This window comes from Lactuca sativa, chromosome 4 (assembly GCF_002870075.4).
Source record: "Lactuca sativa cultivar Salinas chromosome 4, Lsat_Salinas_v11, whole genome shotgun sequence".
Classification (NCBI taxonomy): domain Eukaryota; kingdom Viridiplantae; phylum Streptophyta; class Magnoliopsida; order Asterales; family Asteraceae; genus Lactuca; species Lactuca sativa.
The window spans coordinates 278,030,778-278,054,746 of NC_056626.2; positions in this window are offsets into that span (position 1 = coordinate 278,030,778).

The window sequence follows — 23,969 nt, forward strand, 5'->3', positions numbered from 1 at the left end:
TAACCAATGCACCGACAGTGTTCATGGACCTTATGAACCGGGTGTGCCGTCCCTTCTTAGACAAATTCGTCATCGTGTTCATTGACGACATCCTTGTTTACTCTCGAAGCGAAGAAGACCACAAACAACACTTGAGGCTAGTATTGGAAACCCTTAGATCCGAAAAGCTATACGCAAAGTTTTCAAAATGTGAATTTTGGATACGGGAGGTAATTTTCCTTGGACATGTGATAAGTGAGGAGGGTATTCATGTTGATCCTTCCAAGATTAAGGCAATAGAGAATTGGTCAGCACCGAAGACACCCACAGAAATCCGACAATTCTTGGGTCTCGCTGGCTATTATCGAAGGTTCATCCAAAACTTTTCCCGAATCACCAAACCTCTAACCACTTTAACACAGAAAGGTGTACCCTTTTGTTGGGGTGATAAACAAGAGACCGCATTTCAGACGTTGAAGAAAGCTCTGTGCAGTGCGCCTGTTCTATCCCTTCCTGAAGGGACAGAGGACTTTGTTGTCTTCTGTGATGCGTCTACTCAAGGTTTAGGTTGTGTGCTTATGCAAAGAGGAAAAGTGATTGCTTATGCCTCTAGGCAGTTGAAAACACACGAGGTCAACTATACCACACATGACTTGGAGCTAGGAGCCGTAATTTTTGCATTGAAGATTTGGAGGCATTACCTTTACGGAACCAAGTGCACAATCTTTACTGATCATAAGAGCCTACAACATATCTTTGACCAAAAAGACCTGAACATGAGACAAAGGCGATGGGTAGAGCTACTCAGTGATTATGAGTGTGAAATCCACAACCATCCCGGCAAGGCCAATGTGGTAGCAGATGCCCTTAGCCGAAAGGAGAATACCAGCAACAAAGTGAAGAGTCAGTCGATAACCATCCATTCTAATCTACCCATGCAAATCCGAGAAGCTCAACTTGAAGCCCTGAAATCGGAGAACATGACAATTGAAGCTTTGAGAGGGATGGAAAAGAAACTTGAGATCAGAAGTGACGGAGTCCAGTGTTTTATGGATCGAATCTGGATTCAAGTCTGGAGGATTAAGAGAGTTAGTCATGGAGGAAGCATATAGAACCAAATACTCTGTTCACCCGGGCTCTGACAAGATGTACTTAGATCTCAAGAAACAATATTAGTGGCCAAACATGAAAGCTGAGATAGCCACATTCGTGGGCAAGTGCTTGACTTGCGCCAAAGTCAAAGTTGAACATCATAAACCTTCAGGTCTGCTTCAACAACCCGAGATTCCCGAGTGGAAATGGGAGATGATTACCATGGACTTCATCACCAAACTACCCAAGTGTTCTAGTGGGTACGATACCATTTGGGTAATTGTCGATCGTTTGACAAAATCCGCTCACTTCATTCCAATTAAAGAATCATACAAGATGGAAAGACTTGCGCGAATCTACATCCAGGAGGTAGTACGTCTACACGGTGTACCTGTATCCATTATCTCTGATCGAGATAGCAGGTTTACTTCCAGATTCTGGCAATCCCTTCAGAAAGCCCTTGGAACCCAACTAGACATGAGCACGGCATACCATCCTCAGACTGACGGTCAAAGTGAGAGAACAATCCAAACTTTGGAGGACATGCTTAGGGCATGTGTCATTGATTTTGGAAAGTCGTGGGACGCACATCTACCATTGATCGAATTCTCATACAACAACAGTTACCACACCAGCATTAGGGCTGCCCCGTTCGAAGCCCTATACGGTCGCAAGTGCAGATCCCCTCTGTGCTGGGCCGAGGTAGGAGATACACAGTTAGCAAAGAGTCGAGTCCCCGACAGCGCACTCACCGGTCCTGAAATCATCCGTGAAACCACTGAGAAAATTATCCAAATCCGTGAACGACTAAAGGCCTCACGTGATCGTCAGAAGAGTTACGCTGATAATCGTCGGAAACCACTAGAATTCCAGGTTGGGGACCGTGTTCTGTTGAAGGTCTCACCCTAGAAAGGTACTGTACGCTTTGGTAAACGTGGAAAACTTAATCCGAGATACATTGGACCATTTGAAATCATCGCCAGAGTTGGTCCGGTAGCCTATAAACTTCATTTACCTCACGAACTTAGTAACATCCACCCCGTCTTTCATGTTTCAAACCTCAAGAAGTGCCTGTCCGATGAAACCCTAGTGATTCCATTAGACGAGATTGAGGTCGATGAAAACCTCAACTTTGTGGAGGAACCAATCGAAATCATGGATCGAGAAGTCAAACGTACGAAACAGAGTCGCATCCCATTGGTGAAGGTTCACTGGAATGCCAAGCGAGGTCCGGAGTTCACTTGGGAGCGAGAAGATTCGATTAAACAAAAATATCCACAACTCTTTTCTAATCCATGATTTGTATCTTGTCTTGTGTTTTAAACTTTGAATTTCGGGACGAAATTCCCTCTAACGAGGGGATAATGTAACAACCCGAAATTTCATATCACTTCTTGTATCACAACTTGTAATCCGATCCGATCAACCAAACGCCATTTTCAATTTCATTTCCAATTTCACCAATTTATTAAAGTCATTAGTTTATATTGACCTAAAATGACTTAATGGGTGTCTTAATACATTAGAAATCATTTTAAACACCCAACTTTAGTGATCGGAATATTTCTAGAAATTACTATGTTGGGTTACGGTAACTCAATCGGGTACGACCAAAAACCTCAATTAACGTCGGTATCGGGTAGAATTCTATCGTGTCCAATTCCCGAACATTAAATAAACATGTTTAAGACTCCATTTGAAGCCTTTGGTCAAATTATCACTAAACATTTCCCACCTCTCTCCTAAACCAAGTTTAAGGGATCAAAACTCAAATTAAGGCTTCTAATCTCTAAGGTACCTTCCTAGCCTTAACCTATAACATATTTGACATCCAATTTCGAGTTTAAGACATGAATTAGGCCTAAAATTCATGAGTTTACGGCCATAGATCATTCATGGGCCGTAAACTCATATTTCAAGGGTTTTTAAGCCCTAAAACCCTTCCTTTGCATAGTTGGACACTAGATATGACTTAAGGGCTTAAAGGGAAGAAATTATAACATGTAGAACATGGATTTAGAGGGACAAAAGTGAGTTTACGGCCAAGGAACATTCTTGGGCCGTAAACTCATATACAAGGGATATTTAAGCCAATTAACCCTTCCAAAACCTAGTTGAGACTTAGACATGAACCTTGGACTTGCTAATCTAGACTTGGAACACTTTAAACTTGATTTTTGTGTAACAAAGAAGAGTTTACGGCCAAGACACTCTCTTGGGCCGTAAACTCCTCTAAAAGAGTGATTTAAGGCCTTTAAACATGTTCAAATGCTTCCAAACTCAATATATGGCTTTGTGGAAAAATCTAGATGCATCTAAAAATGGTTTAAAGGATTAAAACACAACAAAAGTATGATTTATGGGAGTTTACGGCCTAAGATCGTATTCTTGGCCGTAAACTCATAAAACAATGTTTATGAGGCATTAAACACACTCAAATGTCTTGTGTAAATTTCTAGAATCACATGTGATTGTTTTAAGCACCAAAAACTACTTTGTTCAATTGTAAAGGAGAGTTTACGGCCTTAGAACATACCTCTAGGCCGTAAACTCCAATAAATGTCTTAATTGATGTTCTAAATTCATAACAATGCTTAGAAAATTAGTTTGAATCACATGTGATTGCCCTAAATAGCTCAAATCAATTTTTCTTAGCCTTGGTGAGTTTACGGCCGTAAACTCTATGATTGTGGCCGTAAACTCATACTTTAAATGTTTTAAATCCATTCCAAGTGTTCCAAGGTGTCTAGATAATCATTCCTAGCAATCCCTAAGTCCATTTGAGTCCTTAAAACACCAAAACCTCACCCACATGAGTTTACGGCCGTAAACTCATGTATGTGGGTGTTCCATTGTTGTGAACTCTTTAAAATGTTTATTTATGGGGAGAAAACTCATGTCCCAAGTCCCTAGTGCCATTACAAGTCCTTAAACGCCACCCGGGTCACTCCAAACGCTCATTTCGAGGTGTTTGACCTCATTGGAGTATAATGTTCCATATGATTAGTGAATGTATCCCTAATTATATATATATGGACATTATTTCATTTTACATAGGGTCATCGCGAGTAATCAAACCTCGAACCAACGTCTAGCATTCAAAACCGACACGTTTCCGAGTCCGGTGAGTTCATACCCCTACCTTTTTCACTGTTTTTCACTGTTTTCAGGGGGGGAACACAAGCAAAGTACAAGGGTTTTCTTGTACTCAAAACTTATTTTCGTGTGTGCGTTTCACATTTCTTATGCTTTTAATACTGATATACGTAACTGATAACCAGTAGATCATACAGTTCACTTAAACATCTATTTGTGAAATGGATTTTATAAATAATTATGTTATATATATATATATATATATATATATATATATATATATATATATATATATATTTCACAAATGGTTTCCACATTTTATCAGTTAAAAGCATGACATTATAACACATGAACAATATAATTCGTACACTGTCTTGTCCTCGGTAACATTCCACAGAGATACGCAAATGGAGGATTATTCTATTATTACTAGTAAATTTGTTATTCCGTATGATTGGAGACACGTCCTCGGCGAACACTCCACAGAGATACGCGAGTGGAGGACTACACCCGTAACCAGAATCTCTGGAGTTTAGAGAGCGTGACTTGAGTGTATAGATCTATACGGGGTTGACTACCCCACACCTGGCTGCTAGCTACAGCCGAACTGAAATGGTTCAAGGGTGACGAAAGTCATGAGAATTGTGGACTACTTATTGCCACAGGTTCAGTCTTTAGTATGGTTATGGAACTCGCAATTAGGATAACAGAGATTTACTTACAGTAATAATGAACCATATACTACATTTTACGGATAACCAGGATTCAGTTTACATCTTTTACATCTTTTACATATGATAACCAACATTCAGGAAGGTATGGGATCTTCTTGGGGAAAAACTTTCTACATAACCAGGTTTGACAGAAAACATCTCTTACATTAAAAACCAACATACAGGAAAGCATGGGGCATTCCTGGGTAACATTCACATAACCAGAAAAGTGTAACCAATTGTATATCATTACATCTTTTACAATAACTAACTATTCAGGAAAGTATGAGACTTTCCTGGGAATACACTGATGCATTTTCAGAAACAGAAAGGAAACATAAACATTTTCACAAAACTACTTATGAACTCACCAGCTTTATGCTGATTTTCAAACTGCTTGTGTTCTCAGGTCAATGTTAGAACAGGTACCCGGAGATTTCTTTTGATCAGAAGATGGAGTACATGAAGATCCGTTTCTTTTGTCTATATATACTATGTATCACAACTGTACAAACTTTACTTTTGAAACAATTGTAAAACTTTATAATGTAATGTAATGGTTGTTCTACTTTACTTACTATGTGCATTGGATTTGATACTCAACGTGGAGTCAACCCCGGAAATGTTTCCGCCTTCGGTTTTCGGTGTGTGACACACCGGAACCTCGCTCACTGTCGCCTTACCCGCCTCCCGGGTATCCATCACATACGCGACATATCCTGCGCATCCCTGCTGAAGATAGCGCCTATCCCTCGCTGCTGAACATACAGTGGGTCCACACTGCGGCCTCTCGCCATGAATCACTAACTCTCCCCCGCTTTGGGTCCTGACCCGCACTAGCTGCTGCGCACATTCTATCACCGCCCCATTAGGGCTCAACCAATCCATTCCTATAATCACCTTGTTCCCGCGCAACGGAATGGGAACCAAGTCTACCAAGTAGCGCTCCTCAAACAAACGCAGCATGCAATCTCGAAATACCATCGATGCTCGCACCGATCAATCATCAGCAATCTCCACCTCCAAAGGGCAGTCTAACTCGCCCGATGACTCATGAAACTTCTTTCTAAGCGCAAGAGAAACAAATGATCGGGACGCACCTGAGTCAAACAACACCTGAACTGGAAGTCCGTTCACATGGAACGATCCTAATGCATACATATACATACAGAGCACATATCAATAACATAATATCATAAGAATAAGATAGAGGAAAAGAATCATACCCGTCACCACATCAGGTGCGACGCATGCCTCCTCGGTAGTCAGCTGAAATGCTCGGCTCCTCACCACTGGAGCCTCTGCCTTGCCCTGCCGACCATCCGTGCATCCGCAGGGTCGCTGGAGTTGGCGCCTTCACCGGCGCTGAAACTGTCAACTGGGGGCAATTGGCCTTCTTGTGGCCCCTCTGGTTGCAGTGGAAACACAGCAACTCTGATGTCTGAATAACTGCTACCGGAGCAGTGCAATCCCTGCTGATGTGCCCAGACTTGCCGCACTTGTAGCAGCCTGATGATCCCATCCTGCACGCCCCCTCGTGCGGCCTGCCGCATTTCCTGCAGCGGCTCGGTCCTGACTGGCCTTTCGGCCTACCATCTGATCCCTTTGGGCTTCTTCCCCGAAGCCCCTCCTGTCTGTCCCTCCTCTGATTTCCGTTTCCGGATGTGCTCCAAATCTATCTCCCTCATAGAGTCCAAGGTAGGGCAAGCCGAAAAGCTAACATGCTCCTGGATGTCAGCTCGTAGCATATCATGATAACGGGTCCTCCTCATATCCTCGTCACCAGCATACTGGCGCACCAACAAGGCCCTCTCCCGGAACTTGGCGGTGATCTCCGCCACAGTCTCCGTCGTCTGTCTCATGTCTAGAAACTCCCTGGCCAGCTGCTGAAGCTCGACAGCCGGCGCAAACTCTGCCCTGAACCTGGTCACAAAGTCCGACCAGGTCATAGCCTCGATAGCTGCAGCTCCCAATGAGTCACTCACTGACTCCCATCAATCTCGGGCTCGGTCCCGTAAACACCCTGCTGCATACCTCACCTTCGACCCCTCAGGGCAGAAGCTAGTCAACTGTGCAGACTCGATGTCTGCAATCCATCGCCTGGCAGCAATGGGGTCTTTCTGATGGGTTTTAGCCATAAGAACTTTCCTATGTGCGCATGCAAAACCCTAATGCTTGGATCTAGGCTTTCTAATTAAACATGCTTTGAATCCAAGACTTCTAATGACTAATTAGGTTAAATAACAACATTGAAACAGATCTAGAATCATACCTTTGAGTTCCTTGTTGATCTTGAGGTCTTGGAGCTTCTAGAGTCACAAATGTCACTCCTCTAATGGCTTACAAACACCAATAGCAAGGAAGATGATTTAGGAGAGAGGAGAGGGGAGGAAATCGGCCAGGGTACTCTTGCTTTAGGAGAGGTTCCGATTTCCCTTAGCTATGGGGTCTATTTATACTTGTAGACTCCTTAAGGGTTACAACCTAAACCCTAATTGGATAATCTTCTCTTAAGGCTATCCAAATCCTTTCCATAGATAAGCCTTGGACGAATAAGCTATCCTTTTAGCTTCTAGAATTCGTTCCTAGCATATCCATAAGGATTTACAGTCTAAAGCTTAACTATCAAACAATTGACAGTTTATACCCCTTTATTTAATTAATCTCTTTAAGTCACCAAATTAATTCTAATTAATTCTTATGACTTATATTAATCAAATAACAAATATATTATTCATTATATTATTCTCATAATATATTAATAATATTTACTCTCTCGTAATAAATCATCTTATCAAGTTGCTATGGTGAAGGCAACCCAAAAGGACCATGCACAACCGGGTTAAATACTTGCCTAATATAGTTGCAGGCTTAGACACTATTCCAACACTTTCACCCCGTGGAAATTTGGCGCACCACTGCCCCTGAAGTCCTTGAAGGACAGTGTGCGAGATCCCGACTGGCTAGATTCCATATCACTCCTGAATGCCCGAAGGCGATCCTCCATCAACTCCATGATCCCTTCCTTGATCGACCCAAAGAGGATGGGGGTCGACTCATGGATGCCTCTGGTGATCTCTGACGCGATGAACTCGCGTAGTCCCTCATCTACCGGCTTGGAACCTGATCCCGAACCTGACCCCTCTCCTGAACTGCCATCTACCGGCCTCGATCAAAGTACCACCATTCTACAATACATCACAACAAACATTAGAGATACCGATACTTCCTGAGGGATCACAACTACTTACAAGTTCCCTGGTATTATCTTGGCCTTCCTTGGTTCGGGTACGGATCCTCTGCTTTCAGTAGTACGGGCCCATACTACCTTCCACATCTATCTGTACCTTCTTCAAGGAATGCCTCGACTCCACCAGTTCCCTTTCACTACTGTTGATCACTGCTATACTCATCCTAGGCTCGCCCTAGGGAAATCTCCGACTCTACTCGATCCAGTCCTCAGCTGCTGCAGACCTCCTTGTAATGCCAATTAGCCATCACTCGAATACCATCACACGTGACGAGGCTCAGATAATCCTTCGAGTATCCGACTCGTCCCTACAACGGTTGGACTCAAACAAGAGCTGCGCAGTAGGATCAAATCCGGTACTCTAAGATTACTCAACCCTGATCACATGTGACATGACGTATTCGCCTAGTGGCTAATTTCCATTATTCAGAGTCCCACATAACACGAAGCAAGCAACAGTCAGACAAGGGAAACAACCTCAAGCAACTCCGCTCTCATAGAGAGAAACTGAACTAGCACACAGCGCTAAACTCGCACTATCAGGCATAACCTAAACATGCTACCCTACTGCTGTCTACTCGATACTAGCATGCAATTCTCATACAACTGAAACACATAAAGCAGGCACATAAGGCATCACTCCTAGATCCTTATTCCTATTCTAGCATGCTCTTCTACAAAAGCTGATAACATAACATAAACTTGTATGGGTACTTTTGGGAATACTTACTTGAGCTCGGCCGGTCGCGCACATCACACACCTCGTTCTTTCTCGAAACTCTTTTCTCAGTTTTTAGAAAACATTTTCTTTTAGAAAATCCTTTAATCCCTCAATTTGAGTTCAGACACCCCCGAAGGTGTGTCCGAATCCCTCAAACCAGGGCTCTGATACCAACTTGTAACGACCCAATTTTCACGTCCAAAAATTTCGTTTTAAAACATTACTTTAGAAAACATTAGTAATTAAAAACATTGTTTGATCAAACCATAACACAACGTAAACCATGTCTAAAAGCCAAATCATACAACCAATCAAAATATCAGAGTATAAATCCCAGAGAATCTCGTAAATGCGGAAACCAGAGAGTGTGTGTGACATACTGCTACCGCGCCGGCTCCTTTCCCCTAGCTGAGGAGGTACCTGAAACCAAAACTGAAAACTGTAAGCACGAAGCTTAGTGAGTTCCCCCATCGTACCACATACCAAACAAACACATAACATACATACTGCCAGGCTATTCTGGGGTGCCTGGCTACCCGGTACGGCCATTCTGGGGTGCCGTCCTACCCGTGTCAAGCCATTCTGGGGTGCTGGCTACCCGTGTCAATCCATTCTGGGGTGCTGACTACCCATCGGTCCTAACAACCGATCCTCGGAGACTACTCCCCTCCTACTACCTTTATCGCATATAACATAACAAGCCAGCATGCAAACATATCATCACGTACTGTCAGACATTTCTGGGGTGTCTGAACTACTCTTCGGTCCTATCAACCGATCTCTACTTCTATTTCATATAACATATCATGCTAGCACATAACATATCAGGTAGTAGCAAACCTAGATGATATCACAAAGACAATCATCTGACATACGACTCCTACTGGTGGGCCGGCATTGAAGCCGTAGACCCACCGCTACTGGAAGGTAACTCACCTCGAAGTAGCTGCTGATCTGATCGTGAACTGACTGTCTAATGCTGCTGCTGCTGCTCCGGAAATCCTCTGGCTGCAATTCCCACACATACTTAATCAAACACTGCTAACTGTCCTTTGGGTAAAATGACCATTTTACCCCTGATCATGCCCTAAGTCAAAGTTAGAGTCAACTTTCAGTTGACCCGACTCGCCGAGTTGGATTTCCACCTCGTCGAGTCCCTACCCAAACAATTGTCCTGAATCCCGTTTCTACTCGTCGAGTTAGGCGACGACTCGACGAGTTCTCCTTCTAAATTGATATTCAAGTCCTTCATCCTACTCGCCGAGTTGTATGAACAACTCGTCGAGTTCATCTTCATCCGAAGAACACTTGCTGCTGCGACTCGCCGAGTTGTATGAACAACTCGCCGAGTCTGTTCTTGATCTAAGGAGATTGCCTTGAACTCGCCGAGTCAGGGCATTGACTCGCCGAGTTCCTCCATAGATGAGTTCAGTTTCCGACTCACTGAGTCACACCCCGTGACTCACTGTTCACTCGACACTATGAAAAGGGGACAAACTCGGAGACTCGCGAACAGACTCGCCGAGTCACATGAACGACTCGCCGAGTCGTTGCCATGCACCCACTAAATACACAGATTTGCTCGATTCCAGTCCATGCCATTCACAGATCTGGACTCCTAGAACACGAATCACACGTAAAGTTTCCAACTTTACGTGTAGATATTTACCAATACGGATTTTAGGGTTCAAAATGTACTTAAAATGGTAGATCCAAGGTCTTCAAGCAATGAGGGTCCATAAAGGCTACAGATCCGAGCCCTTAGAGCCCAAACATGCCTAGATCCGAAGTCCCTCAACACAATAAGCTCATTACACAAAGGTCAAGACTAGGAGAAGCCTTGAAATGGCTATCACAAGCTCTCAACAAGATAATAATGAAGGGACAGAGAGGGTTTCGAGTCCAATACCTCTAGAAGTTCTAAAATTGCACAAAGATTCTGGATCTTCTTCCTCTCCTCTTGATCTACCTTCTTCTTCTCTCCAAAACTTCAAAGAAATGCACCAAAATCACCCAAATTACTAAAAGAGGGGTTAGAGCTTCGAGAGGGAGTGTTCTGGACGCAATAGGGGCTGATAAGAGGCACAAAACGTCGTTTAAATAGGGTGCAACCCCTGAAAATTAGGGTTTCATCCAACAGCGGTGACTCGCCGAGTCCGGAATATGGACTCGCCGAGTCGCCAACTTAAAAATGTCCCGGGTCCCGTCCTTACTCGGCGAGTCGGACCTATGACTCGCCGAGTCCAAGGCTAAAAAAGAAGGAAAATTCTCAATAAGATTTACATACCAGGTACCAGGTGCTACAGCTAGATACCAGGATGATCGAAAAGTATCCCACTTGACTGCAATCAAGCAGATTTTCAGGTATCTTAAAGGGAGTAAGGCCTTGGGTCTCTGGTACCCTGCGGGTAATGACTTCATTCTGCACGCATTCACAGATGCAAATCATGCAGGCTGCATACTTGATTGAAAGAGCACTTCGGGTGGATGCCAATTCTTAGGTGGAAGATTGGTAACTTGGTCCTTAAGGAAACAGAACTGTGTCTAACTATCTACCACAGAGGCTGAATATGTGGCTGTAGGCAGCAACTGTTCCTATGTTCTTTGGAGTAAGACACAACTTTTAGACTACATGTACAGAATGTTACGGGTACCAATCTACTGTGATTCAGAGAGTGCGATAGCCATTTCACACAATCCTATTCACCACTCGAAGACGAAACATATAGAACTAGATGGGTTTTGGCACTATAACACTCCTATGGTGCACATACAACCCTAGATGTTTTGGATCTAAGATTTCTCTAATTATACATGCAATATTGTTTTTCCAAAGCATGGAGCCTAACTAGCATACAAATGTGATATATGAATCATAAAACTAGTTAGAAGATTACCTCTTATTGTAGCTTGTTGAATTTGGCCTTTCAAGAGCTTAGCACCTCAAGTGTGATGCCTTTAATAAGTCTCAAACACCACCAACAATTGGAGGACTTGAGAGAGAGATTCTAGGCACCTAAAATCGGCTATACTCTTGCTTATAATGATTGTGTATCCGATTTTGGCGAAGGGATTACATATATATAGTGTAGAATTCCAAGATTCATATCTAACCCTAATTCTTACACTTAGGCTTATGATCCAACAACCCATATGGACTAACTCTTCATGGACGCTCACATAAAGTTAGTCCATCATGGAACATAGTCATACTTATTGTCCAGTAGTTTGTTTCCCGATTTCCGATTTGTGAGTGTTTTAAACCTTCCTTAAGTTTATGTCACTCAAGGCACAATCTTGGGGTATGATTCTAAGACTTGATTTGGAACGAAGTATGATTCACCTTTTTGATTTAACCATTCAAGCAATTCATGATTCCTCTTCTTAGCCATACGAATACACTAAGATATCCTTAGAGGATCAATTGTGATATGGCTTTCCATAATCATTAAGATGATCATAAAACACGATACTAAATTACTCTCCCATCTTTTTAGATTGGAGAAACTTTTCTCTTTCTGCCTAATTTGATTCTTCTTATTCGTTCTGTCATACATTGAAACTTTTCCAATGTTTAGAATTATACTTAAACTTGTAAGCATAACCATATTTACCAAACTTTAGTAAATCATGACAAATAGTCTTATCATTCTTTGTGGTGGACCTGATCAATGCACACCCAGTGTACCTGAATCCCTAGTCCTTCATTTGACTCACATATTCATGTGAACAAGGAATTAGTCTTAATTTCCCAAATATGAAGGTTCTTATTCATCACACAATACAATTTGCATGATTCCAAGTTTCTATCCAACTGAAACTTAGGTGATGAAAATCTTTCCTTATTTGGTAAATTCTCGACAATACCACAAACGAAATAATCAAATTCATATTGCTAACATAGAAACATACAAACATCAATTTTCACAAATACCATTGCAAGGAGATATAAGAAATAAAAACAAAATTTTACTTATTTATAAAATGCAGAAAAACTTTTCCTTACAATGCAATTACAAATGAAAACTATGTTATTACAAATTTCTAAGCAATCTATCATAACTCTTAAGCAGCTGCTCAAAAATCAGATCACCGAACCATGCGGTTGAAATCCATCTTTGTGACCAGATTCAGCATACTCTTCCTTTAAGCTTCCTTCCTTTTGCATGATCCTACAAAACGTCAAAATGAAACCTTGTCACATCATGTATTAAGAATCAACAATTAGGAATTAATAGAGTTAGATAGTGGATTTACTTGAAGCAGAACCATACAATCTGACTAAAGTTATTAGGTAGTCAGGGCAGCTTCGATTCCAATGTCCCTTTCCTTGGTAATAGAAACAAACAGGCTCGTTGGGAATGACATATGGAACAATATCATATTTGGCCTTTCCCTTATGATAAAAACTTTTGATCATGACCAATTTCTTTCCTTTTCCCATCTCAGCTTGAGAGGTAGATCTTCCAGTCAAATTTGCTTTACCATTGCGCCAAATCATTGCTGATTCAACAGCAATCAACAAATAAGTAAGATCCATAAGGGTCACATCGTGATCTGTCACATAGTAGTCTTTAACAAACTCACTATATGATTCGGGAAGCGAGTGAAGAACCCAGTTAATAGTCAACTTCCTTGGGAACACGACACCCAACATTCTCAGCCTGTCAATGTGTGACTTCATATCCAAGACATGTGCACACAAAGACTTTCCATCCTTGTGTTCGCTATCCAATAGGGGTTGAGTGATCTTGAATTTTTCAAGTCTTTGAACTTGTGGGTTAGAGAGAATAATTGGAGGAGGTGGAGGAAGTGAAGTATGATTTCCATTTCCACTAATGCACGACAAAAGGATTAATCTTTGGGAAGACCATAGTTGTCTAAACTAGACATCTATAATGGGAGAAATTCAAGTTACTTGATGTGACAACCCGAATTTGTTCCATCGCTGTAACTCGTTCCGTCAATAAAACTCGTCTTTAGCAAATTGTTCCGATTTCGTTTTTGGATTAGGTCAATTAAATTAAGACTTTTATTTGACCTCATAAGTATCCAAACACGTTAGAAACCCATGAAAACACCCCAATTTAGTCATTGGAAATTTTTTATTTTAGACCACATCGGGTTACAACAACTTAACCGGGTCCGACCAAAAGCCTTGCCTAACATCAGTATCGGGCAGAATTCCACCAGGCCATAAACTCAACCCTTATATAAGGGATTGAGTGACATCATTTTGAAGCTTTTCCTCTCTCTTAAAACACTTTCTCTCACTACTCTCTCTCTAGAACTCGAGTTTGATCCCAAAAATCCCCTTTCAAGCTTCAATTTGGTAAGCAATCTATCCTAGCTTGTTGTTTAACTTGATTGGTATGAAAATCCATGTTTGAATCACTCAAAACACCCATGAACAAGTGTTTACGATTTGGGAACCCTCACAAAACCGTGAACACCCCTAAAGAGGGTTTTGAAGACCCAAAACCCTTCCAAACCACTTCTAGTGCTTAGTTATGACCTTTAGACTTGCAGGAATGGATTTAGAGCACCAAAATCATACCATTTAGGGGGTAAACTTGAGTTTACAGTCCAAGAACATGCTTGGACCGCAAACCCTCATTCATAAACCATAAACACCTTTTACGGTGTTAAATTGCCCCTTAAACACCTCCAAAAGCTTCTGTGAGCTTCCATGAGTGCATAGAACCTTATATCCCTTCATGAGATGCACCAAAACACACACAAATGATTCACACTTGAGTTTACGGTCCAAGAACATTCTTGGACCGTAAACACCCCTTCTTAGACCATAAACTCCTCCAAGGGGTGTTAAAGTGCCCTTAACACCTTAAATGGCTTGGAATTGGACCTAGAACTTTGAATGTTTAACCTACAACCACTAAAACCCATGAATCATGGAAAAAAATGAGTTTATGGTTGTAAAATCATGTGTTTAAGGTAGTAAATTCCCCAAGAACATCTTCATAGACCGTAAACTCCTTTTCCAAAGCCATTTCAAGTCCCGATCACTTCCTAAACCATGGAATCAACCCTAGAACCTTCCCTTGTGCATTGTAAGACCACTTAGCACCCAAGAACACTCCACCCATGAGTTTACGTCCGTAAACTCATGGGGATATGGTCATTGGACCGTAAACTCCCCTAAAGGCTTACTCTTGAAGAGTAAACTCCTTATCTAGGCCCTACACACCCTCAAATACAACCCGTATCATTCTAAACACTTGAAATAGAGTGATTTCGCGTCTCGGAGTGTATATTCTCAATTAAATAATAGTTCAAAGCCTAATTAGATACAAATGTGTCTACTTTAACATTACAAAGGAACCTCGCGCGTGTTCAAGCCCCGAACTGACGTTTAGCATCCAAACCGACACAATTCTCGTATGGTGAGTTCATACCCCTACACCTTTTTCTGTGTTTTTCAATGTTTTCAAGGGGGGGGAGGGAATACAAGAAAAAGCACAAGGATAGGTTGTACTCAAACTTATTATTTCATTTGAAATATTTCATATTCCACATGCTTTTAACAATCAAAACCATATTAACCAACTGTTTGACTTGCAGAATTAGTTTTCAAATCTTACTATATATTGTTATAATATATGTTTCTTACATGATTTTCCACTTTATTACTGTTAAAAGCATTAGTTTAGTACATTTGTTTTGTCCTCGGTAACACTCCACAGAGATACGCGAGTGGAGGACCGCCCTTGTAATTAGAATTTAAAACAGGATTTTCCGCATTATTACTTGTAAATTCGTTAATCTTAATAATTGGAGACACGTCCTCTGTAAGCACACCATAGAGATACGCGAGTGGAGGACCGCCCCTATAACCAGAATCTCCTGGAGGGAGAGTGTGACTTGAGTGTATAGATCTATACGGGGTTGACTACCCCGCACCTGGCTGCTAGCTACAGCCGAACCGAAAGGTTCAAGGGTGGCAAAAGTCATAAGTGGATAATGGACTACTTATTGCCATTTTTAGTCTATCGTATGGTTATGGAACTCGCAATTTAGATTACGGAGATTTACTTGTTGGTAATAATTAATTTAGTAAGCTAATAACCTTAAGAATTAGTTTACTTTCCTCACAATAGTTTTATATACGTGTTAAACTAACATACATTTCAAGGATAACCAGGCTTTCAGGAAACTTCACACAAACGATTTAAGTATGGTAGATACTTGTACATTACATTTGGATTCGATAACTAAACTTTACTTTTAAGGAAAATAAGGGTTTTTCCTGGGATAACCGAACTGTTCTTAACTAGACCGTGTAACTAATGGATAACTAAACTTTACTTTTAAGGAAAATAAGGGTTTTTCCTGGGATAACAAACTGTACATAACCGGATCGTATAACAAACGGATAACTAAACTATACTTATAAGAAAATATGGGATTTTCTTGGATAAAAAACTTTTTCGGAAAACCAAAAGAAACTTGTACATTTGCAGAAAACAAACCTCTTATGAACTCACCAGCTTTATGCTGATTTTTAAACTGCTTGTATTCTCAGGTCCACATTAGACAGGTACCCCGCGATCTTTTGGAAGTCGGAGCGTATAGAAGACCCGTCTTATCTTTTGTTCATATGATGTATATATGTATAACACATGTAACTCTTTGTTTTTAGACAATGTAAATGAATCCATGTAATGTAAAGTTTTGTGTTTACTACGCCTACTATGTACATTGGTTGCGATATTCATGACATCCTGCGCCCCGAAACGTTTCCGCCTTCGGTTTCGGGGTGTGACAGATTGGTATCAGAGCCCTTGTTTATAGTAAACTAGTATACCAAACCTTACATGGTATAAGAGTATAAACACTAAGGGGCCTAAGTGCTCTGAACTAAAAGTATACCTTAAAATATTAGTATTTTCAAAAGTATACAAATATACCTAACTGTCGAAATCCGTAACTACAAGTAGAACAAAACATAAGTAAATGGGTGTTGTATGCTGCGGTTAAACCTGGGTAGTTATGTAGTCGTGTCTAGGATCAATATAGCCTGGCCAAATATATTCATTCGAGATACGGCCAACATGTGCTTGGGAGTGACTGTGGTATGCGGCATGCCTAAAACTTACCCAATACCCAAACAACGAGCCGTCGTTGTTGCGAGACATGAAATACTATGGGAGTGTTTCTCGAGACAAATCCGTTATAGAAATCCTCATTCCAGCGTTGCTCCTCAATCATTCCTTAGTGATAGTTTATCTTCTTTGATAACTCTTTCCTGCTTTATCGCTTAATAGAATTCTATATCCGTCTTAATGAGATATCCCCTGTTCCATATCTCTTGATTCAATTCAGAGGACTTATCATCCTCTCTTTCCTAATCTTTTTAGATCAAGATGCCACCAAGAAAGAGACCCATCACAAAGAACAACAACAACCCTCCGCCACCACCTCCTCCCCAATTTGAACACGTAATGTTCCAGGCAGCTGTTGCTGCTGCAGTGGCAACCGCCATGTCTCAAATGAACCCCGGTGGCCCCGATGGTCCAGGAGGTGGTCCCCAGCCCCAAAACCAAGAAGGTAGCCAAGGACAACGGAAGGAGTGTTCCAATAAGGGCTTTATGAACGCGAAACCCACATTTTTCGATGGCACTGGAGGTGTCATTACCCTAACCTGATGGTTCGAGAAAATCGAATCTATTTTTGAAATCTGTGTCTGCTCTGAAGCTGATAAGGTGAAGTTCGCCGCCTGCACTTTCACCGATAAAGCCCTGACTTGGTGGAACGGCCGAGTCAAATCCCTAACCCTACCTGTATCCAATGCCATGGGTTGGGAAGCCATAAAGGAACTTCTGCTTGCAGAGTACTACCCTCGGGGCGAAATGCAGAAGCTAGAGCACGAACTTTGGAACCTAAAGATGAAGGGTTCCGATATCGCATCTTACACTTCAAGGGTTGATGACTTGGCGCTACTCTGTCCGGGAATGGTTACCCCGGAGAGTAAGAAGATTGAGAGATTTATCTGGTGGTTGACCCAGCCAACCAAAGGAAATGTCTTGGCTGCGAAGCCAGACACCTACGACAGCGCCAAATGCCTAGCGCAAACCCTGATCAACCATAGCGATGACCTAGAGGAAGCAGCCACCACTCCTGAGCCGACAGAGAGGAGCGGTGAGAAAAGAAAGTTTTGTAAGAAGAAGAAGAGTCAGCCTTCACAGGAGTCCTCGAAGATGCAACCAACTGTAGCAGTCCATGCTGCTACTATCCCTGCTGCTGCTGCTTCTGCAGTGGGATCCACGGCTCAAATACCTACCGGTAGGTATGCCGGTAGCCTTCCCTTATGCGACAAGTTTAAATACCACCATAACCCCGACCCCTGCCGTGAACTGTCATGCTCCAACTGTGGTAAAAAGGGGCATACGATTCGATTCTGCAAGGCGCCAGCCCAATCAACCAGCCAAGCTTCTGAAACAGGTATCGGTCAGACGTGTTACGGTTGTGGTGAAGTTGGTCATTACAAGAGAAACTGCCCCAAAACAACAACAACTGGCAACACCGGGAAAGTCCTAGCTATTGGACAAAATGAGGTAACCGCCGAACCCACCGTTGCCACAGGTATATTCCTCCTCGATAAATCTTATGCTTGTAATCCTTTTCAATTCTAGTGTTGAAAGAAAATTTGTCAGTATTCATTCAAACACCTTATTAAACTTAGTTCTTTTTAGTAACCGAAATGTTTACCGTCGAGATAGCTAACGGTGAGTAAGAGAACGTTAACGACATATCCATAGGTTGTATCCTTACTCTGGGCGACTATTCCTTTCCATTCGACCTAATGCCAATTTTTCATGAAGAGCTTTGATATTATCATTATCATGGATTGACTGAGTCCAATCATACTGATATTCTTGGTTTCGAAAAGGCCATCCATCTCAACCTCCCCTCTGACCCGACTCTCATGATTTACGGCGACAAACCTAATTCCAATTTTCGTATCGATCAAATTCCTGGAGCCAACCCTGTATCTAAATCTCAGTACCGATTAGCGCCATCAGAAATACAGGGGCATTCCAGTCAGCTTAATGAGCTACTCAGCAAAGGGTTCATCAGGCCAAATTCCTCACCCCGAGGAGCTCGATATTCCTATTCTTTTCGAATGTGTATCGACTACCGTTAGCTGAATAAGTTGACCATAAAAAACCGATATCCTTTTCTTCGAATAGATGACCTCTTCGAACAATTTTAGAGAGCCAGCTACTTCTCATAGATAGAGCTTAGGTCAAGGGACCATCAGCTACGAGCTCACAAGAATGATGTTTCCAAAACAGCATTCAAGACTCGATATAGTCACTACGAAGATGTAGTGATGCCCTTCGGTCCAACCAATTTCTTTAGTTACGTAATAAGCGAAGAAGGCATGTTACATTTTGAAACGCATAAAACTAAACCCGAGGTACATAGAACTTTTCGAAATCCTCATTAGGATCGATCCATAGCCTACAAACTCCGACTACCCTCAGAACTTAGCAGCATCCATCCGGTATTCCACGTCTCTGTCCTTAAGAAGTGCCTACCGAATGAAACCCTAGTAATCCATTTGATGAGACCGAAATCAATGAAAGTATGAACCTCATGGTAGAACCAATTGAAATCATAGATCGAGAGATTAAACGTACGAAACAAAGCCGTATCCCGATAAGTGAAGGACCCGAGTTCACTATGGGTGCGTATTCCGATGAAACTGAAGTATCCGTATCTCTTTCCAAATCCTTAAGTCGTATTTAAAGTTTGAATTTCGAGACGAAATTCCCTCTAACGGGGGGATAATGTGACAACCCGAAGTTTTTCCATCGCTGTAACCCGTTCCGTCAATAAAACTCGTCTTTAGCAAATTTTTCCGATTTCGTTTTTGGATTAGGTCAATTAAATTAAGACTTTTATTTTGACCTCGTCAGTATCCAAACACGTTAGAAACCCATTAAAACACCCCGATTTAGATATTGGAAATTTTTTAGTTTAGACCATGTCGGGTTACAACAAGTTAACCGGGTCCGACCAAAAGCCTCGCCTAACATTAGTATCCGGTAGAATTCCACCAGGCCATAAACTTAATCCCTATATAAGGGATTGAGTGACATCATTTTGAAGCTTTTCCTCTCTCTTAAAACACTTTCTCTCACTACTATCTCTCTAGAACTCGAGTTTGATCCCAAAAATCCCTTTTCAAGCTTCAATTTGGTAAGCAATCTATCCTAGCTTGTTGTTTAACTTGGTTGGTATGAAAATCCATGTTTGAATCACTCAAAACACCCATGAACAAGTGTTTACGGTTTGGGAACCCTCACAAAACCGTGAACACCCCTAAAGAGGGTTTTGAAGCCCCAAAACCCTTCCAAACCACTTCAAGTGCTTAGTTATGACCTTTGGACTTGCAGGAATGGACTTAGAGCACCAAAATCATACCATTTAGGGAGTAAACTTGAGTTTACGGTCCAAGAATATGCTTGGACCGTAAACCCTCATTCATAGACCATAAACACCTTTTACGGTGTTAAATTGCCCCTTAAACACCTCCAAAAGCTTCTATGAGCTTCCATGAGTGCATAGAACCTTATATCCCTTCATGAGATGCACCAAAACACACACACAAATGATTCACACTTGAGTTTACGGCCCAAGAACATTCTTGGACCGTAAAAACCCCTTCTTAGACCATAAACTCCTCCAAGGGGTGTTAAAGTGCCCTTAACACCTTAAATGGCTTGGAATTGGACCTAGAACTTTGAATGTTTAACCTACAACCACTAAAACCCATGAATCATGGACAAAAATGAGTTTACGGTTGTAAACTCATGTGTTTAAGGTAGTAAATTCCCCAAGAACATCTTCATAGACCGTAAACTCCTTTTCCAAAGCCATTTCAAGTCCCGATCACTTCCTAAGCCATGGAATCAACCCTAGAACCTTCCCTTGTGCATTGTAAGACCACTTAGCACCCAAGAACACTCCACCCATGAGTTTACGTCCGTAAACTCATGGGGATATGGTCATTGGACCGTAAACTCCCCTAAAGGCTTACTCTTGAAGAGTAAACTCCTTATCTAGGCCCTACACACCCTCAAATACAACCCGTATCATTCTAAACACTTGAAATAGAGTGATTTCGCGTCTCGGAGTGTATATTCTCAATTAAAAAGTATTTCAAAGCCAAATTAGATACAAATGTGTGTACTTTCACATTACAAAGGAACCTCGCGCGTGTTCAAGCCCCGAACTGACGTATAGCATCCAAACCGACACAATTCTCGTCTGGTGAGTTCATACCCCTACACCTTTTCCGCGTTTTTCAATGTTTTCAGGGGGGGGGGGGAATACAAGCAAAAGAACAAGGATAGCTTGTACTCAGACTTATTATTTCATTTGAAATGTTTCATATTCCACATGCTTTTAACAATCAAAACCGTAATAACCAACTGTTTGACTTGCAGAATTAGTTTTCAAATCTTACTATATATTGTTATAATATATGTTTCTTACATGATTTTCCACTTTATTACTGTTAAAAGCATTAGTTTAGTACATTTGTTTTGTCCTCGGTAACACTCCACAGAGATACGCGAGTGGAGGACCGCCCTTGTAATTAGAATTTAAAACAGGATTTTCCGCATTATTACTTGTAAATTCGTTAATCTTAATAACTGGAGACACGTCCTCTGTAAGCACTCCATAGAGATATGCGAGTGGAGGACCGCCCCTATAACCAGAATCTTCTGGAGGGAGAGGGTGACTTGAGTGTATAGATCTATACAGTGCTGACTACCCCGCACCTGGCTGCTAGCTACAGCCGAACCGAAAGGTTCAAGGGTGACAAAAGTCATAAATGGATAATGGACTACTTATTGCCATTTTTAGTCTATCGTATGGTTATGGAACTCGCAATTTAGATTACGGAGATTTACTTGTTGGTAATAATGAATTTAGTAAGCTAATGACCATAAGAATTAGTTTACTTTCCTCACAATAGTTTTATATACGTGTTAAACTAACATACATTTCAAGGATAACCAGGCTTTCAGGAAACTTCACACAAACGATTTAAGTATGGTAGATACTTGTACATTACATTTGGATTCGATAACTAAACTTTACTTTTAAGGAAAATAAGGGTTTTTCCTGGGATAACCGAACTGTTCTTAACTAGACCGTGTAACTAATGGATAACTAAACTTTACTTTTAAGGAAAATAAGGGTTTTTCTTGGGATAACAAACTGTACATAACCGGATCGTATAACAAACGGATAACTAAACTATACTTATAAGAAAATATGGGATTTTCTTGGATAACAAACTTTTTCGGAAAACCAAAAGAAACTTGTACATTTTCAGAAAACAAACCTCTTATGAACTCACCAGCTTTATGCTGATTTTTAAACTGCTTGTATTCTCAGGTCCACATTAGACAGGTACCCGCGATCTTTTGGAAGTCGGAGCGTATAGAAGACCCGTCTTATCTTTTGTTCATATGATGTATATATGTATAACACATGTAACTCTTTTTTTTAGACAATGTAAATGAATCCATGTAATGTAAAGTTTTGTGTTTACTATGCTTACTATGTACATTGGTTGCGATATTCATGACATCCTCCGCCCTGGAAAGTTTCCGCCTTCGGTTTCGGGGTGTGACAGATTGGTATCAGAGCCCTTGTTTATAGTAAACTAGTATACCAAACCTTACATGGTATAAGAGTATAAACACTAAGGGGCCTAAGTGCTCTGAACTAAAAGTATACCTTAAAATATTAGTATTTTCAAAAGTATACAAATATACCTAACTGTCGAAATCCGTAACTACAAGTAGAACAAAACATATGTAAATGGGTGTTGTATGCTGCGGTTAAACCTGGGCAGTTTTGTAGTCGTGTCTAGGATCAATATAGCCTGGCCAACTATATTCATTCGAGACACGGCCAACATGTGCTTGGGAGTGACTGTGGTATGCGGCATGCCTAAAACTTACCCAATACCCAAACAACGAGCCATTGTTGTTGCGAGACATGAAATACTATGGGAGTGTTTCTCGAGACAAATCCGTTATAGAAATCCTCATTCCAGCGTTGCTCCTCAATCATTCCTTAGTGATAGTTTATCTTCTTTGATAACTCTTTCCTTCTTTATCGCTTAATAGAATTCTATATCCGTCTTAATGAGATATCCCCTATTCCATATCTCTTGATTCAATTCAGAGGACTTACCATCCTCTCTTTCCTAATCTTTTTAGATCAAGATGCCACCAAGAAAGAGACCCATCACAAAGAACAACAACAACCCTCCGCCACCACCTCCTCCCCAATTTGAACACGTAATGTTCCACGCAGCTGTTGCTGCCGCAGTGGCAACCGCCATGTCTCAAATGAACCCCGGTGGCCCCGATGGTCCAGGAGGTGGTCCCCAGCCCCAAAACCAAGAAGGTAGCCAAGGACAACGGAAGGAGTGTTCCAATAAGGACTTTATGAATGCGAAACCCACATCTTTCGATGGCACTGGAGGTGTCATTGCCCTAACCCGATGGTTTGAGAAAATCGAATCTATTTTTGAAATCTGTGTCTGCTCTGAAGCTGATAAGGTGAAGTTCGCCGCCTGCACTTTCACCGATAAAGCCCTGACTTGGTGGAACGGCCGAGTCAAATCCCTAACCCTACCTGTAGCCAATGCCATGGGTTGGGAAGCCATAAAGGAACTTCTGCTTGCAGAGTACTGCCCTCGGGGCGAAATGCAGAAGCTAGAGCACGAACTTTGAAACCTAAAGATGAAGGGTTCCGATATCGCATCTTACACTTCAAGGGTTGATGACTTGGCGCTACTCTGTCCGGGAATGGTTACCCCGGAGAGTAAGAAGATTGAGAGATTTATCTGGGGGTTGACCCAGCCAACCAAAGGAAATGTCTTGGCTGCGAAGCCAGACACCTACGACAGCGCCAAATGCCTAGCGCAAACCCTGATCAACCATAGCGATGACCTAGAGGAAGCAACCACCACTCCTGAGCCGACAGAGAGGAGCGGTGAGAAAAGAAAGTTTTGTAAGAAGAAGAAGAGTCAGCCTTCGCAGGAGTCCTCGAAGATGCAATA